The sequence below is a fragment of the Lytechinus pictus genome, chromosome 3 (genome assembly GCF_037042905.1).
Source record: "Lytechinus pictus isolate F3 Inbred chromosome 3, Lp3.0, whole genome shotgun sequence".
NCBI lineage: Eukaryota > Metazoa > Echinodermata > Echinoidea > Temnopleuroida > Toxopneustidae > Lytechinus > Lytechinus pictus.
Genome location: NC_087247.1, coordinates 73,274,787 through 73,295,321, shown reverse-complemented (window position 1 = coordinate 73,295,321; position 20,535 = coordinate 73,274,787).

The following is a 20,535-nucleotide window of genomic DNA, read 5'->3' as shown; positions in this document are numbered from 1 at the left end:
AAAAAGGAGGTGTATGACTTATTATTTCTGAATATCGCGATTTCTGTTTATTCATGGGATTGAAATAGAAGGATAAACTTAAAAAGTTCTTGTCATTATCATTTTTTTATTTGATCTACTGATCAGAACATGAGATAAATGAAATCATGAAGACTGTACGTTCTCGACAGTTTTATTAACATTTTCCAACCAAAACTACACTTTAATGACTGCAAACACCTTCATTTTCACACACTCGCAACTATGGACACAGTATACATGTAATTGAGAGTAGTGTCATTTTCAAAACCTTTCTTAGCTGCAAGGAATACTGAATCTCATTTCCACAATGTGCATCTGAATGCACAATGCCTGTGTTTCTAACATGTACCCAAATTACCAAATTTAAAGAACACATGTTAAGATCTAATGAATCGGCAAAATAATCCACATTCTATCATGATCAGCAGGCATAACAGCCTATATACTCTTCAATACTTCAATTACAGTTTGTTGAAAGAAATAACACAAAGAAAAAGAAATATATAGAATTGTAACTCTGGTAAATATATCAAAAATATTCAATTAACGCATCGTGCTCTCATTTCTTTTACGAGATATCTCCCCCCCCCCCCGAGATATGCTTCATGTTTACAATTTGAAAAAGGCGTATAAATGTCCCCTTTCCATGTCAATAACAGCTCGTGCTTTGTGCTCGCATTATAAATTCAGTGAGATGCGTATTGGGTTTCATGAATTTGTAACTATATTATTGCTGGTATATATATTATTGTCTTTTAAAAATAACATTATTTGTTTAGACGTAATGAGAGAGATACATACATATATTCATTTATTATAATATATTTATATTGTCGCTATTGCACAGAATAGAACAAAAATACAACCGAAGTCTAGTTTTATAGTAACTCACCAGTAGCGTAATGAGCCAACAACAAAAAATGGAGGGGGCGAGACAAGGATGACATTTATTTTCCTTTCCTTTATTCTTTTTTTTTCATTGGTAGGGAGAATGGGGGATCCGTGACCCCTAGCACGCCCCTCCCCCATCTGTACGCCAGTGATGATCATACTTTCGTTTGAAACAAATTCAAGGAAAAAAGTGCAAGGGTAGATAAGGCCGAAGACGTAAATAAAAATTATTGATAAAAATATTAATTATAATACTGATAAATATACAATAAATCAAGCGGTCACCAATAAAAATAAACAATGTGAAAGAACAAAACGAGAAAGAGAGAGAGAGCCCGCGCGAATGTATGGTGTATAAGTTGCTGGAAAGCAGAAGAGATGTTGTGTCCAGCACCCCCCCCCCCAAATTCTCTCCCCCGCTCAAGACCGGAGTGAAACCAATGATAATAATACATGAACAAAAATCCAGATTCACAATTTCAATGGGGAGTGTGTCATTCCCCTTCTCCGTTACAATTTGTCAAGTGGCAGCGGCAGGGAGAACAATTTGTTTTGTTTTTTTAAGCAGAAAGCTGTGATAGGGGGAGAATAAAATAAATAAAACATTAACGAATAACAAGAACAAAACAACGACAAAACAATTTGTATCAGGATTAATTTCTTATCATTTAACATAGACCAACTTGGAGAAATAAGATGTTCATGCAATTGTCGTATAATCGAAGCAGATGTCGGCGGAGCAAATATCGACGGAACAATTGTCGCGGAGCAGTTGTCGTATAATCGGAGCAATTTTCGGCGGAGCAAATATCGGCGGAGCAATTGTCGCGGAGCAATTGTCGTATAATCGGAGCAATTTTCGGCGGAGCAAATATCGGCGGAGCAATTGTCGCGGAGCAATTGTCGTATAATCGGAGCAGATGTCGGCGGAGCAATTATCGGCGGAGCAATTTTCGGCGGAGCAGATGTCGGCGGAGCACATGTCGGCGGAGCAAATATCGGCGGAGCAAGTGTCGACGGAGCACATATCGGCGGAGCAAGTGTCGACGGAGTAACTGTCGGCGGAGCAATTGTCCGGAGCAATTGTCGGCGGAGCAATTGTCTTATTTTGCGTAGCAATTGTCGGCGGAGCAGATGTCGGCGGAGCAATTGTCGGGTCACCTTATCTAGTGCTAAGAAACTTATTCATACATCTTTCATTCATGGAAAAGGGGGATTTTGTCACATGCCACTACATTAAAATTTTATGAAAAAATCATAATGTATTGTCCATGTCACCCTAGTTTGTTACAAAAGATCCTATCAGTAACTGGACCAACTTGTCTCCAATCACCCAAATAAAATACTGCCAAGCAACCAACATATGAGCTAATGAAACAATCCCTTCATAAATTCCTGTTTCACTAATGTCATAGGATTTCCCCTTCAAAATGAGGATTTATTTTGTTCTGTATTATAGCCATTGCCAATGGATAAAAGTTGCCAATTACACATTTATCTCATCTGGAGAAAGTAACCTTGTAAAAGTACTGTGTTCTACATGTACTCAACTTTGATCATCTCAGTTTGCAGTTCCTGTCATGCAAATGATATCTAAACTTTATAGAATTCTCACAGTAAGATTTTTTTTTTACTACTTTTATTTCATCCTTGCTCAGCCCATGCCATTTCCAAGCTCTTACACAGAAACTACTGTTCACATGGTATTCCACCTAATGTGACAAAAGCGAAATAGTTCCATTGCATCCCCAGCACTTTCATATAATCCTGCTATTTATGTGTGTCAAGAGTTAATTGCACTGCTTGTGAAGCTAGTAATTAAGCAGCACTAGAAGGACATATTCAATGAAAATTATGATGGATTCGCATCTTTTTATGGTAATTGATATGATAGATATACCTGTGGAATGAAAGGTTCTGCATCATACATTTAGTCTCTACCACAAACAAGTGGAGGGCCTTTGGCAGTCTCGCCTGCATTACGCAATTCAATATAGCAGCAGTGCTGACATTGAAAACTAGTATAGAATAATTACTCACAAAAAACACCATTCATATAATGATATAATACTAAAAATATAATATTACGTATAATAATACTACTACTATGATATTGATGACTTGTCAGTGAAACTTGATTACCCCTATGATTGCATTTCATATCCATTAACTTTCAAAGTTATGATGGCAATTCAAAAACTAGAGATGCTCGGCGATGTCTCCGCCCACACCAAAATCAATAGGCGGCTTTGCTTTTTAATGGACCTTCATGCCACATTTGAAGATGATAGGAGAAGAAATGCAGCTGGTAGAGCGCTCACAAGGACATCTCTGCTAGTTCCACAAAAACTCTTGTTACCATGGCAATGATGTCTCCACCCCTACCAAAATAAATAAGCAGCTTTGCTTTACCATAATGGATCTTCATACCACATTTGAAGATGATCGGAGAAGAAATGCAGCTTGTAGAGCGCTCACAAGGACATCTCTGCTAGTTCCACAAAAACTCTTGTTACCATGGCAATGATGTCTCCACCCACACCAAAATGAATAAGCAGCTTTGCTTTACCATAATGGATCTTCATGCCACATTTGAAGATGATCGAAGAAGAAATGCAGCTAATAGAGCGCTCACAAGGACATCTCGGCTATTTCCACACAAACTCTTGTTACCATGGCAACAATGTCTCCGCCCACACCAAAATCAATAGACGGCTTTGCTTTACCATAATGGACCTTCATGCCACATTTAAAGATAATCGGAGAAGAAATGTAGCTGGTAGAGCGCTTACTAGACATCTCTGCTATTCCCCAAAAACTCGTTACCATGGTAACGATGTCTCCACCCACACCAAAATAAATAAGGCAGCCTTGCTTTACCATAATGGATCTTCATGCCACATTCGATGATGATCGGAGAAGAAAAGCAGCGCTCACAATGACATCTCTGCTATTCCACAAAACTCTTTTTCCCATGGCAACAATGTCTCCACTCACACCAAAATCAATAGGCGGCTTTGCTTTACCATAATGGACCTTCATGCCACATTTGAAGATGATCTGTAAAGAAATGCAGCTATAGAGTGCTCACAAGGACATCTCAGCTATTTCCACAAAAACTCTTGTTACCATGGCAATGATGTCTCCGCCCAAAAGCAATAGGCGGCTTTGCTTTACCATAATGGACCTTCATGCCACATTTGAAGATAATCGTAGAAGAAATGTAGCTGGTATAGAGCGATCACTTGACATCTCTGCTATTCCCCAACAAGTGGAATGCCTCTGGCGGTCTCACCTGCATCACGCGATTCAATATAGCAGCAGTGCTGACTTTGAAAACTACTATAACTCGCACAAGATGTTCAGTGATACTTGGTTACTCTTATGTCCACGTTTTATGAACTAGACCAATACACTTACAGAGATATGATGGTAATTCAACAAATACCCCCAACGTGGCCAAAGTTCATTGACCTTACATGACCTTTGACCTTGATCATGTGACCTGAAACTCGCACAGGATGTTCAGTAATACTTGATTACTATTATGTCCAAGTTTCACGAGTCTGATCCATAAACTTTAAAAGTAATGATGGTAATTCAACATATACCCCCATTATGGCCAAAGTTCATTGACCTTTGACCTTGGTCATGAGACCTAAAATGCGCACAGGATGTTCAGTGATAGTTGATTACTCTTATGTCCAAGTTTTATGAACTAGACCAATATACTTTCAAAGTTATGATGGTAATTCAACAAATACCCCCAATTTGGCCAAGTTCATTGACCCTAAATGACCTTTGACCTTGATCATGTGACATGAAAATTGCACAGGATGTTCAGTAATACTTGATTACTATTATGTCCAAGTTTCATGAATCAGATCCATAAACTTTCAAAGTTATGATGGTAATTCAACAGATACCCCCACTTCGGCCAAAGTTCATTGACCCTAAATGACCTTTGACCTTGGTCATGTGACGTGAAACTCATGCAGGATGTTCAGTGATACTTGATTAACCTTATGTCCAAGTTTCATGAACTAGGTCCATATATTTTCCAAGTTATGATGACATTTCAAAAACTTAACCTTAGGTTAAGATTTTGATGTTGATTCCCCCAACATGGTCTAAGTTCATTGACCCTAAATGACCTTTGACCTTGGTCATGTGACATGAAACTCAGGCAGGATGTTCAGTAATACTTGATTAACCTTATGGCCAAGTTTCATGAACTAGGTCCATATACTTTCTAAGTTATGCTGTCATTTCAAAAACTTAACCTTCGGTTAAGATTTGGTGTTGACGCCGCCGTCGCCGTCGGAAAAAGCGGCGCCTATAGTCTCACTCTGCTATGCAGGTGAGACAAAAACTTGTTACCATGGTAACGATGTATCCACCCACACCAAAATCAATAGACGGCTTCACTATACCAAAATTGACCTTCATGCCAAATTTACAGATGATCGGAAAAGAAATGCAGCTGCTCACAAGGAAATCTCTGCGGCGGCGGCGCTACGAGGCCAAATCCATAGTATCCTCCGAACTCTGTTCGGGGGATACAATTACCTCCATCATGGCCAAAATTCATTGACCTTAAATGACCTTTGGTCTTGGTCATGTGACTTGAAAACTCGCATGGGATGTTCAGTGATACTTGATTACTCTAAGACACCATTCTCACTACCGTCCTAAAACTAGTTTAGTGGAAACTAGTTTAACATGTAATGACAACGGTCGAAGCGGTCTTGGAAAAGATCTTCCAAACCTGTTCAGAAAACCACCTTGCGATGTAGTTTTGAAGATCGCTTTGCCGCCGGCAGATTTGATGAGAAAACAAGGATTAATTTTGAACTTATGAAGGCTGTGTACCTCTAATGGTTAAACAAGAAACAAGAGAGAACAAACAAGCCAGAATAGAAGAATATCCTAAAGAAGGAATTCTATGAATGGTTCTCAGAGAAAAGAACACTGAAAATGGAGAAAAGGGACAGATTATATTATCTGAAAATCATAATGTACATTTACAATGTCTACATGAAAGCAAAATTCAATACATAAAAGATAATATTTTGTATATCTTATCCTTTTTCTCTTGTAGTTTCCCTTCCATAAATAAATCTACTATTTTGCAGGATAGGTCTTTTGAAATTGCTTTGTGCGATATGCTTTGAACTTGCCTTCGTATTATCATTCCAACTGAAATGTCATGATTCAATACTAGATCATATCAAAAGGTTATATACATGTAGATCTCCTATAGTGCAGGCATCCATCTAAACATGAACTCACTTTGTAGTTCATCACACTTTGTAGCTATACCCAAACATCATGGTATCATTTTAGGCGATTTTGTCGAAACTTCCCATATAGGCCTACATGTACATCTTCTACACATGATGAGATGAAAAATGTTATTGTATTAAAACTTAGCCTACTTTGGTTTCGGGCTACATTATACAAATAGCAAATAGGCATGAGTGCGATGGTGCGAGATTTCACATGAGGAGAAAGAGTGTCTCTTTCCTTCACCAAATGCGAAACGTCGTACCATTGCACGAATAAGAATATTCGCTATTTGTGTTGTACAACGCCTCAGAGTTTAGTGAAAATATGAAGAAAAAAAAGTTTTTCCCTGCAGTAATCTATGAAAAGGGAGCAAAAATACTGAAAGCGAAAAGCAAAATCCCACAACCACACATGACCTCGGGCAGCATTGCGCATTTAGCCAGCAGGCTGTACGCGTATTGCACCTTCATTTTTACTGAGCGCAATGAATTGAATCGTATTGTGACGTCACCTCCTAAAGCCACCCAACGGTACATTGTGGATGGTACGTCGTATGTGAAATGGTACGAATGTTTGACATTCAGTCTCCCATTTACTTGCGTACAACAAGCTAAAGTAGGCATTATACAATTTACCAAAGTGGGCTATCATGGTAAATAGAAAGGTACTATCAGGTACTGCTAAAAGCATAATTAGCTGGCTTATTGAATTGCTAGCCAGTCAATTGCTGTGCTAAGATCTGAAACCAAAGCGGGCTAAAGAAAAGCAGGGGTAAGCAGTAGCCAAACAAAGGAGTCAAAATTTGAAATTAATCATGCACCATTTGGCAAAATTATCAATATTCATAAGCTGTGTGATAGTCTGGGTTTAACGCACAAACCCTGTCAAAGCAAATAGTGTGGGGTTAAGAAAGACAGTCCAACCCCCTCAAAAAAAAAAGTATGGGAATAAGGACAGTCCCTGGTTAAGAAAATCATGGGATTAAGAAACTGTAGTCTGAAAGGCATATGAGAATCAGCAGTAATATCCTTTATCCCTACCAGAAAATTCCAGCAAGTTAGGAGATCATGATAGCAGAAATATTGACATATTAAAGGCAAGAAGTAGGGACAGTGATTTTCCGCGATTGCGGAAAACGGACGGAATTCACGGAATCGGCCTTTTGAAATGGAAAGTGGCTTTTCAAACGGAAAATCTTGTTTTTTCTCAAAATGCACAAAATATCAACAGAAATTAATCTCAAATCATCAACAAAATACGAATATCAACTGAAAAAAACACGATCTCACTTTGCAACAACAATCATGACAATCAACACATCGTAACTACACTTGAGCCCCTCCATCACTCGATCGTATCTAAATTAGTTTACACTGACGTCCGCATATAAGGCAGAATACGGCCGTGTGTTGCTGCCCTCTGCGTTCGGTCATAATACAATGATCACGGTGATTCAACAAATCCAAAATGGCGGATAGGCGGAAGTCGTCAACTGCTCAAAACGATGTCCGAAAAGTCCCCAAATCAGCAATAAAATCCCATGTAACCATAAAATAATGCTAATATTATGAAAGGTGAGGATGTATTAATGTTGATTATGTTTCTCTAAATAGTTTTTGAGCTCGAATTTTTTTCGATTAAAATGGATTTTAAAACGATGTTAGTACATTGGTAGATGCAAATTTAGACCAGCGCTAGCATTTTGACATCACGCTACTCATTGCGTATTGGTTTTCTATGTAAACGGAATTGTCGCTTTTTCATGTACACAAAGTCTATGTGGAAACTATGTTTTCAGACATGCTGAAACGGAATTTGAGATTTTCTGAAACGGAAAAGGCAATTTTTAGAAACGGAAAATCACTGTCCCTAAAGAAGGAATGTGAGTCTTACTGCTGGCTCTTAACTCTAGAAAGGAACTTTATCTTGTTTGGCGGGTTTGACTGCATGAATTTATTTTTAGGCCTTACAAGTGACAGGTATTTTTTTATCCAGTAGGTGTGAAATCAACTACTTGAGTTGTTTATTCCATCAGCTAGTCCTAAGTTTGCTCAATCTCAAGACTCTCGTCTGACAGAACTCTTTGAGTTTAATCTCTTGAATCAAGAAAGTAAAGAAATCCCAATTGTAATCTGAGACAAAACCAATGAAATATCCTGGGAGTTGCATCTTCACTCCAAATTTTTTTTATTTATTCAGGATAGTTCGCAGGATTTAAAATTATAAGAAAATTTGATAGCTGGAGCTCTCTTTCAGTGCATTCAGACCCATGAATTCACAGCTACTTGTTCAAGCCTCAAAATAACAGAATCATTTTGAGGTATTCTCAGTCATAGTTATGAGCATGCAGAGTATGAGAAGCAGACAATGCATGCAAAATCATTGGCTCAGCAAGCAATTTGCCATGGCACTAATGGAAAGTTTTAGTAATTTTCTTTCACATTGCCTTGGAAAAAATTCCTGTGGAAGTTCTTGTAATTATGAATAATTTTGAAAAGTAATTACTCAATATTTTCTTACAGGGATATCACAAATAATTTGCTTTAACACTGGCAAAAGTACCTGGTATTTTCTGATCTGGTCGGATCTGGGTAGATTTCCTGATCAAAGAATACCAGGTATCTCTTTTTTTTAAAGTATGTCTGAAAGCATCTTCTCTCTCTACTGACCTCTTTCTGTGAAGGATGATCTTTCTTGTATTCTGCTGAAGAGCTCTCCTCCTTCCATACTGTAGATGGAGAAAAAAAAAGGTGAGAAGAAAGTGGATGAAAGATGGGGCACCTCTCTAAACACACATTCATTACAAATATATGCGCATTTTCAAGAATAGAGTAGGCCTACCGGTAACTTGCATCTTCTTTCTCAATTGGAAGGAATGACTGTACAATGATCAGTGACATTAAGCCACACAAGCTTTAGTCATTTACCTTTTATCATCGCTTCATACAAACAAAATATATAAACATTTTCAGCATGACTAATTAATTATACTGGGTTTATTATACTTTGAATAGGTTACAGATCCAGTTTATTACATCCATCCAATATATAAGTGCTCTTGATGAATTTCAATTCTTTTAAAGAGGCACCTACATGTGTATAACTGTCCTTTGCAATTCCTGTAATTTGAATACATAATTTATAACGATAAAGTAGTAAAAAGATATTATGTAATCAGAGGGAAATAATAAACTATGAAAAACAAAACATGATATTAACCCCTGTTTGCATGGTTAACAAGGGGAAAAATCACTGTATAACAAAATTATGAGATTTGTGAACAAGGGAAACCACCTGACTACAATTACTCATACGTATGTACTGCTACCAGTAGACAGTAAGAATTGAATAACAGGATTTCCTTGTCTTGAAACACAGTTTTACTCACAATGAACCCTTCAGTAGGCCTACATACATGCATATATATTTCATAAAAGTAATATGAACCAGTGATTGACTGGTCTTAAACCCTCCATGTGACCAAAGATAATTTGATTTTGATGACGGTGTGCGTGCTGCAGGCAGTGATCAATCAGTGTTATCAGATTTTATAACTACATGTAATTTGTGATACTTTCATGGTTCATTTTCATTTGGTCTTATATCAATTCGTCGAATTGCCATCTCGTCTACTATCATTTGGTCTACCATCAGTTCGTCCAATATCCACATGGTATAATTTCCATTTCGTCCACTCACCATTTCGTCTAATATTCAAAAAGTTGGTCCAATAGTCCATATACTAAGACTTAGACTAAGGGTTAATTGGGCAAATGAATGAAAATATATCGGATATTAGACCAACTGGTTATGAGATGAAATGGTTATACAGTACATGTATGTAGACGATCTGGAGATTAGACAAAGTGATGATTGGACCAAATGGTCGTGATGGACGGAATGGCATTAGACTAAATGAAGGTAGACCAAATGGTGAGTGGACGAGCTGGCAGTAGACAACTTGGCAATTAACCCTTTCATCTCACCTAAAGACTTGGGTTCCTTATAAATTTATACTAATGATTCAATCACTTTTCCTATCTATTGTATTAATGACTGAATTACTGATGAAACCAAATACGGCCTTCAGAATTTTGATGAATATATGTATGGTTCCAAAATATGACTATTTTTTTTCAGGGCAGCACCCCTGAGGAAAACTGTTACATTTCTCACCACTTTGGGATTCATAGTTCTAACCATGTCCTCTGGCTGTCATATTTGTTGACTTTTCACTGATAATATTCAATCATTCATATTTCTACAACATTCATAGGGACAGTGATTTTCGCGATTGCGGAAAATGGACGGAATTCACGGAAACGGCCTTTTGAAAGGGAAAGTGGCATTTCAAATGGAAAATCACGGAAAACATTTTTCCTTAAATACACAGAACAGCAACAGATATTACACCAAAATCTCAACAAAATATGAATATTAAATGGCCACAAAACCCTACAAAACACAATCTCACTTCGCTACAATCAAGACAATCCACACATCGTGACTGCACTCGACTCCATCACACTCGAACGTACCTCTCGGCCATATATATCAAAAACATTCACATGCGCACATCGTTTGATTTTAACAACACGGCCGTGTGTTACTGCCCTCTACGTTTGAAGATGTAACAGCATATCGCGGTACTCTTGAAATCCAAAATGTCGGATAGGCGAAAATCGTTGACTGCTTGAAACGATGTCCAAAAAACCCCAAAATTATCGATAAAATTTCATTCAACCGAAAAAAAAATGCTAATAATGTGAAGTTGAGGATGTATTCATGTTAAATGTGTCACAATATTTTGTGCACCCATGTAGATCCGATTAGAACGGATTCTATTGCGTTGTTGGTACAGTGGCAGATACAAATTTTGACCAGCGCGAGTGTTGTGACATCGCTAATCAATGCGTACTGATTTTCTGTGTAAACTGAATTGTCACTTTTTCATGTACACAAAGTCAAGGGGGGAATAGAATTTCTATTTTTTGACATGCTGAAACGGAATTTAAGATTTTCTGAAACGGAAAATCACTGTCCCTACATTCATGAACAGTATACATGTTATGTTTCCTATCATGTTGACCTATCCATTGCACATCAATGTTCATATAAGGTTTTAAGATTGGGGGTTAACAAATTAAGAGTTCACATGCTCAAAGAATTTAATAGATAGTAATTAACAGATAACCTTTGAATTCTTTTAACAGATGGCTCAAATGTTGCATTTCATCACATTGAGCAAACTCGGGCTGGTGCAGCACCGCCTACTTACACATCCGTAGTTCCTGCAAACATGCCTAGGAAGCTGGAAATCCCCTCTGATAATTTTAATTCATAAACTCAGTTTGAGGGATGTGTTGCCCTACAGTAGGCTAATACACTATGGACTGTATTTCACCACATACATGTAATCCCAACATAAAATCACGCATGATAACTATTTCATATGTACTATTACAGTTTTGAGCTGTCACAAATATTGTACTACAGGAATGGAACTTGATATATATGCTTATTCATACCATAAGTCTATTTTGAGATTGTTCATAGGGAGTAATACAATACAATATATGACCTTTGGACAATTCTCTCTGGCAGTGTATTTCCTTAATCATTTTTTTTTAATTGTGTCAAACGTGAACTCCTGCTCGCTCTTTTTATCATATACTGAGTGGTTGAACAAAGCATTGTGAAACCCTGCTCATTATGCAATCTGTGTTCATGAATGTAACATTTGCAGAAACTTTCCATTCAACATCCTTCATAAAATGTTTATTTCATATCTTTTCTGCCCAAGGTTCATGTAATTGTTAAACAACTATTCCAATTTTGATTCATGTACTAAAAACAGGGAATTAATGTATACAAACTGTACATCACAATATATAGGACCAAAATATGCGAAAATGGTAATCTGAATATATTGAGAATTTCAATCAATACATAAATTGAGAATGAACAAGATTCTGAACATTGTGATTTCATCTTTAAATAAAATGTAGATTTGTACAGTAAACACTGTATTTCACAATTTGTACTTAAGTGGTAAAGCTGAGAAGCATTTCTGATTGCCTCAACTGACACATGTTGTTTTATGAGACTGCCACATTGTGAAAGCATTCAATGGAACACCAGTGTTTAGACAATATTAAAGTCCCATGTGCTCAATTTATTGCCAAAATGATATGAGATAAACTCTTCAGTTTTTAAGAAAATTGTAATAATCTGTGACCAATGACAGCTGTTGGCAGTCTACAGTGTAGAAGACACAGTAGTAGCAGGGCTAAAAATTTATTTGAAGGGTTTTGCACTCTATTTTTAAGCTATATGTACATGTACAATAAGAAATTGGGGACTGTGGAATCACTTGAAAACAGTAAGCATTTATTTATTTGCATACCAGATATGAATTATTAACAATTAGACCTATTTCGCAAGAGAGATACAATCTCATATGTAACAGACATGATCCCATTTGGAGGTAATGACAAACTTTCTTGCTCAATGAAATGGGAATTTCCATCCGATGGTTTGCAATGATAGTTTGATAAACCATGCCAACATCTACATGTAGTATCCTACTGGTTGAATGACATCACCACCTTTAAGTGTCAATTACACATCCCTGCCTGTGTACAGTTTATGAACTCAATGAAATTCCAATGTGATGACATCATCACATAGCCTAGTATTTCAGTGCATGCAAACATGCATGTGTTAGCACCAGAGTCATTGTTATATAAAATCTATATAATAATCTAGTGTATGGACCAGATATTCTAAACTTTAGACCTCAGGCTAGTGAGGCAACACAGGCCTACATGTATAAATATGCAACAGAACCAAAATTCAAATAAATTCTACATGTACTAGTTCCAATTTCTCATGGCTATAAAGTTGATTTGATTTTTAAAAAAGAAAAAAAGAACCAGATGGATGATAATGATGAAAATGAAACAAAAACCAGTGTTTCAATATTGTGATAGCATATCAATAAAGAGCATTGGGCCATGTATGCATTTCAATAAAATGATTGAGATCCTTTTGTTCGGTAGGGGACCATAACACACAGTATGTATGATGTCATCTCTCACATCAATATTATTTGATTTAAAATAAATTGTTTCCATGGTTACTAGATTTGCTGAAGTGATCTACTCACATCTCTGCCTTACCATGCAAGCTTTTATTGATAGTGTAACAATGATGATGTTGACTATATTTCTAAACAAATGTTAAATGCCAAGATGTAGACCTACATTTGAATATTCTGTGCAACAAAAGGGGTAACCTTCTCCAGTCTAGGCCGTATATTAATGAACATACAATTAAAGGGGAAGTTCACCCTGACACCAAAAAAATTAGTAAAAATTGCAGAAAAAATAATTAAAAAATATTGCCGAAGGTATGAAAAATATCCATCAAAGAATAAAAAAGTTATTAGTATTAGAATTTTAATTATTTGATTTGTGACATCATATGCCAGCACATATCGAATGGTAAAAAAATCAATGAGATGTCATTTTCTCAGAAAATAGAAAATGATTTTTACTGCACATTCTGTATATCAATATACAAATCATTTTACACCCGCTACTAAAAAGAAAACAAAAATAATCATCACGAACCATTAAAAAATTGAAATTTTTGCATTTTATATTACATGTACATAACATATGGAGCAGCTGCTCGTTTATGATGTCACAAATCCAAAACTTAAAATTCTAATACATGTAACTTCCTAAATTCTTCACCAATATTTGTTATTATTTTTTCTGCTATTTTTACAACAAACTTTTCTTCAGGGTGAACTTCCCTTTAAGTATGTTGCAAACAGTTTATCTTCACCCAATAGTATATTTTAAAGCAATTACAGTACATGTATGTAAAGGAATATATCTAGATCAAAATGTGTTCTGAGTTTCTACAGGTAACATGATATTCATTTTTCACAAAATAAAACTTAAATACATGATTCACAAGAATCACTTAAAATGGATTCTAAATAGTGATTCTTTTAATACTGCCCAAGTTTAACAAGATGTGTAAATTCTGAAAAGCTGAAATGCAATACTGAAATGACTGGAGAAATTTTATAAAACAAGTGGAGCGCCTCTGGCAGTCTCACCTGCATCGCGCGATTCAATATAGTGCTCAGCAGTGCTGACTTTGAAAACTACCATAAAATAATTATTCACAAAAAACAGCATTCATATATTATATGAATGCTGTTTTTTGTGAATCATTATCTGACATATAATTATACAATACAACATTCATTGACAATAAATGACATTTGACCTTGATCATGCGACCTCAGACTTGTCAGTGATACTTGATTACCCATATCCACATTTTATAAACAATGTCTTTAAACTTTGAAAGTTATGACAGCAATCTAATAATTAACTCCAAAATGGCCAAAGTTCAATGACCTTATAAAATAACCTTTGACTTTGGTCATGTGACCTGAAACTTGCATGCGATGTTCATTGATACTTAAATGTCCAAGTTTTATGAACTAGATCCATACACTTTCAGAGTTATGATGGTTATTAAACAAATACGCCAAACATGGCCATAGTTTATTGACCTTAAATGACCTTTGACCTTAGTCATGTGACATGAAACTCGCACAGGATGTTTAGTGATACTTGATCACTCTTATCTTCAAGTTTCATGATTCAGATCCATAAACTTTCAAAGTTATAACATGATAATTAATTCAACAAATACCCCCAACATGGCCAAAGTTCATTGACCTTTGACCTTGGTCACGTGACCTGATACTCGCACAGGATGTTAAGTGATACTAGATTACTCTTATGTCCAAGTTTCATGAATCAGATCCATAAACTTTCAAAGTTATGATGGTAATTCAACAGATACCCCCAACATGGCCAGTTCACTGACCTTTGATCTTGCTCATGTGACCTGAAATTTGCAACAGGATGTTCAGTGACACTCGATTACTCTTATATCTAAGTTTTATGAACTAGACCAATAAAATTTCAAAGTTATGATGGTAATTCAACAGATACCCCCAACTTGGCCAAAGTTCATTGACCCTAAATGACCTTTGACCTTAGTCATGTGACTTGAAACTCAGGCAGGATGTTCAGTAATACTTGAATAACCTTATGTCCAAGTTTCATGAACTAGGTCCATATATTTTTTAAGTTATGATGACATTTCAAAAACTTAACCTTAGGTTAAGATTTGATGTTGATTCCCCCAACATGGTCTAAGTTCATTGACCCTAAATGACCTCTGACCTCGGTCATGTGACCTGAAACTCAGGCAGGATGTTCAGTAATACTTCAGAGCTGCCAAGTTGTATTTTGCATTTTCAGTATTCTTATCCCCCAAAATCAGTATTTTTACCGTGTGAGATAAATATTACTTGATTAACCTTATGGCCAAGTTATATGAACTATGTCCATATACTTTATAAGTCATTTAAAAAACTTAACATTCGATTAAGATTTTGTGTTGACGCCGCCGCCGTCGGAAAAGCGGTGCCTATAGTGATTAGTCTCACTCTGCTTCGCAGGTGAGACACACAAAAAAACAATAGCAATCATATATCTGACTGCTATGATTTTTCCATTTCTTATAAAGTAAACATCTGAATAAAAATAAATATGTGGGAAGATTTGTCCCAGCAATCCCAAGATTAACTACCATAAAAAAAGTGTGTTTGATATTGAATCACACTTAATGCACAACAATCAATCCATTCAAGAAATAATTTTTTGAAGTATTTCCCAGTATTTACTATTTTTGCCAAAATTGCATGGCGGTATTTACAACATGTATGTCCTTGAGTAGATACATGTCAGTACATGATGTCCAATGTTATGTTTGCCAATAGGTTTATTAAACAAGATTATGTGTTTTACTTTTTATATCATGTACTATGTAGGACCCACTACATGCACGTCAATTGTATTTCTAATCTCTGAAAGAGCATAGTATTCTTGGGAATCCTGAAGTATAAAGAGAAACACTTTCTCCTTTTGATTGATGCAATTAATTCATACTTAACTATCAGCTTTGAGCAGACTCTCACTTTCATTGTCTATGTTTACTTTATAATCAATTAACACATGATAGAAAGTTATGATTAATGACACTTTAAATCTCTGTAATCTAGAAAAAACACATATTGTATGATGATATTATGGAATGACAGGATAGAAATTAAGAATGAATGCAGTTTTACCGGGGAAGTTCTCCACCTCTCAAGGTGGAGAAGTTCGCTGGCGAAGTTCTGTGTACCTTTCATACTGGACACTTTCCCCTTCGCTGGCGAACTTCACAGGGGGAAAAGCGCAGTATGAAAGGGTATTACAGGCCTCTTTAATAGGCCGTGTTTATGCTTCCACTTTTCAGGCCAGAATCAGCGTTTCCAAACGTGATTAGTCCAAAACACGGTTGCGTCCATGCTTACTTACATTTAAACGCTGTTTCAAAACGCTGATCGTAAACTCACAAAAAGGTGCGTTTGTAAATGTCATTTGACCAGAATCAGGCTTTCTGGGGAAGTATAAACAGAACCACGATCATAAACGTGTTTAAATGACGTCATTTGGTACATGCTTCCGGTGAGATGAAAATCCGCAGGCAAATACAGTCGCATTGCTCCATGGTCGCATGTTACCTCCATGGAATTACCTCTTATCTCCCTTGTTTTGCATGTGTAGTACTATTACTAGTATTACTCTTCCAAGTTTGTCATCACGATGAACATTAATAATAATAATAATAATAATACAGGTATATTTACCCAGGGAAGCCGCTTCAGTTCCGAAAACTGTTCTCCCAGCGGGCCCTGCTATTATTGAGAGATTTACACACAAAAAAAAAAAACCTGGAACATGAGTTATAATGAGTAGACATCGCAAGATGCCCCAGTAGCATAAACAAATTTTATTATTTTGTATACTTAATATTCTTTATTTTTTCTTACTATTATCCTCACCATGGTGGAAATCATATGGCTATATCAAGAAGCTCCATGCAATGACTGAAATATTGGAAATTGTTCGATGTTTATATAACAGTCGATGTACCTTCCCCATAACAACACTCGGAAAAAAAAAACTTTCGAAAAAGGGCACGCCTAATTTGACCTCGCTTTCCTGCTCAACGAAATTACGATGCGAAGCCAGCTGGAGATCGTGATTTCGTCTCTGAAAAGTTAAGCATAAACAGCACTCCCAGAACCACGTTTACGATCGCCGTTTTGAATCGACGTTTGAAAACGCTGATTCTGTCCTCGCAATGGAAGCATAAACACACCCTAAATAACATGAGGCCACCTGTCCTAAGGCCATGACACCCCTATAACTAAACATGATGATGATACATTACCCTTTTCATTTTGATTGAAGTACATGAATGGACAGAAATTTTCTGTTTCAAGGTAAAATCAAAACGGAATATTCATTTTGATTCTTTACTTTTCATGTGAAAATTCATTAAATTTACAGAAATAGAAAAGACCATTTTTCAAATGGAAAAGAGAAAATTACTGCCCATATACAATATACAGTACTATTGTATGATGTAGAGGAGCCTATTTATTTGGACAGAGTGCTTGTCCTACTTGAAACAGCGCTCACCAAAGTGGCCTTGCCCCTACAAAATCATATTTCATGCCTTACTCTTTCATTAAACAAATATAATGTAGTAAATGAACCTATATGGAAATAAATTTCATACTCATCATTTTCTTTAATATTTCATTCCATTTTTCAAATAGAAACAAACACTCAATAAAAGTGTATAAAATGAAGTTCAGTGAATGCTGAATAGTTACTGCTATACTGACCCATTTGTTTTTCAGTTGTTTATGATTATACTTCCAAACATTTTAGTCATTAAATGTACATCTGATCTTACACACATATCATCATGTATCAATGTGATAAGATAAACTTTAAAAGTTAGTAGTTTCTGTTGTGTTTTCTTTATTTCTTTAGTTCATTTCCTAGTTGTTGTGGTAATCGTTATTGTTATAGGCCTACCCATTTTGAAATTGTTTAGGGAAATACACTGCATTTGTGATCAGATCTCAGTTCGAGGAAATCCCTTGTCTATAGCTACAATATGTAGTGGCTGTGCATCTATTCTTTTTTAGTATGATTGCTTACGGTATCTCTTTCAAAATGATCACATTTTGACTTTCTTTTGATGAACTTTGTGCAAAAGTAACATAAGATAAGGCAAAAATCAGCATGTATCAAAATTACAAACAGACAATCTATTTTATTTCTATATCTACACTTTATTCTGTGGACACACTAATTGTATGTGAAGAGATTTTTTTAAATGGTGATAAGTATTTATCTCCTACCAGGAAACCTGGCAGGAGTTAGATAACCTTTAAATCCTGTATACAGTATATATGTACATGTACTACAGTGTAGGTGTATTCAGACTGACTCGTTCACCACAATACCTGTTACACTGTAACAAGAACTTATTCAGGTTAAATTAACACCCAAATAAATTATTTTTCAAATTAAAACCAGCCTGAAACTGCACTGCACACACAGTATAGTCTCATTAGCAGGAGAGGCGTGTGATTAAAAATCGTGAGCTTAGCAGTCCACAGCGCCCGTGAACAACTGTTCTCTGGGTTGAGAAAGTTCTTGAAATTTTGACAAGTATATTCATTATAGCGGGTATTTTCTTTTGAGAATATCACAAGTAATTTGCTTTCTAACTGCCAAAAACACCTCGTATTTTCTGATCGGGTAGATCAGGATAAAATTCCTATCAGAGAATACCTGGTATTACTTCAAGGTGTTCTGAATAAAATGTACATTGTATGCTTATTAATTGTGAATAAATGTATTTGTACATGTATGTGATGTGCTTTATTTGATGATGTTCCCGACCTTTCGTAAGAGAACGCGAACGCTTATTTACCACGGTAGTTGATTTTGAAAGAGACTTTTGGGCCCGTCGTAATAGGCTGTCCTGCAATTTAAATTATGTGACATGAGGATTTTGTTTAGCTTTCGCATCTGCAACGGAAACATCAATCTGCGGTTCGTGTGCAAAATACTATGGTAACAGCGACATATCCGATTTAGGACGGCTTTCCAGAGCCACATTTGGTTCCTCCCAGAGCTTGAGAGGCCGCCCGGGGGGCCCACATCCATTGACGAGTGGATACCAGGCGCGAGCACGCGTAAAAAGGGAAAGGGTGGGCAACTACATTACGTATAGGCCTATATGTAACGTTTAGGGTGTCAAAAACGATGTTTAAAATACTGAAAAGGGGATTCATTTCCAATACAAGTCTTGTAGGGTTTCACAAGCCAAATTCTTGTTAAGGGATGCATTTTCATAATCTGGAAAAGACTTGCTTCCCTTGTTTAGGGTGCTTTTCAAATCCCCATGGTCGCGCCTGGTATCTACTCGTCAATGGAAGTGGTTCCCCCCGAAAATTTGAATCTAATCACCCATTTCGGGGGGGTAGTAATACATAATCCCCATTACACTGTGTGCTAGAGGCATATCGTTTGTGTAGGAGGAGCAGGGAAAGGGGGAAAACCGCAAAGTTGGGTGAGTTTCAGACGAATAAATACACTGTGTACATGTACATGAATGTGTACTTCCTAGGTCCTACCAATAGAAGTGCAGCATCATGGGGCAGCCTCAAAAGGGAGATTACCCCCCTTATCCCTTTCCATTTTTTTATAAGTCATCCCCCAAAATACATGTAGAGGGTAAAGAAGAAGGAAAAATTCAGTAAAGAAACAGACGTGGGTTCACCTTTCCATCCATTCCCCCCGCCCCTCCAATCGCCTTTGATGAAAACAGGGGAGCATATGAGGACTTGTTGGACCTTTTATACTTGTCTTCTTTTTTCCCCCAACAGTTTCTACAGAGATTTTCAGCCAATCGAAATCAAGGAAAGTTCAAGATTTGCAGTAATTGTAGAGAGGTAGTGGTAGTGGTACTGATAGATTAGAAAGGGATGGGCTAATTAGGTCAGCTGGTTGTTAAAAATAAAATAACAAATAACCATATTTTTAAATCGCAATTTATACAGAGCTCTATCATTTGCAATATCATCTACTGTTAAACTGATAAACATTGTGTAGGGGAGATTGGGGTTAAAGGTAGTTGGAACGCATGGTAAGTTGAGACATTGTTATTTTCTTTAACACCTATAAATACATTTATGCAATACTGCCCTCGATATATTGCCATTAGCAACAGCAATCCGCCATATTATAGACAACACATACGCAACAAGCCTGGTAAAGTTAGAAAGGTTTTTTTTTTTTTTCACCTTCTGAGTAATTT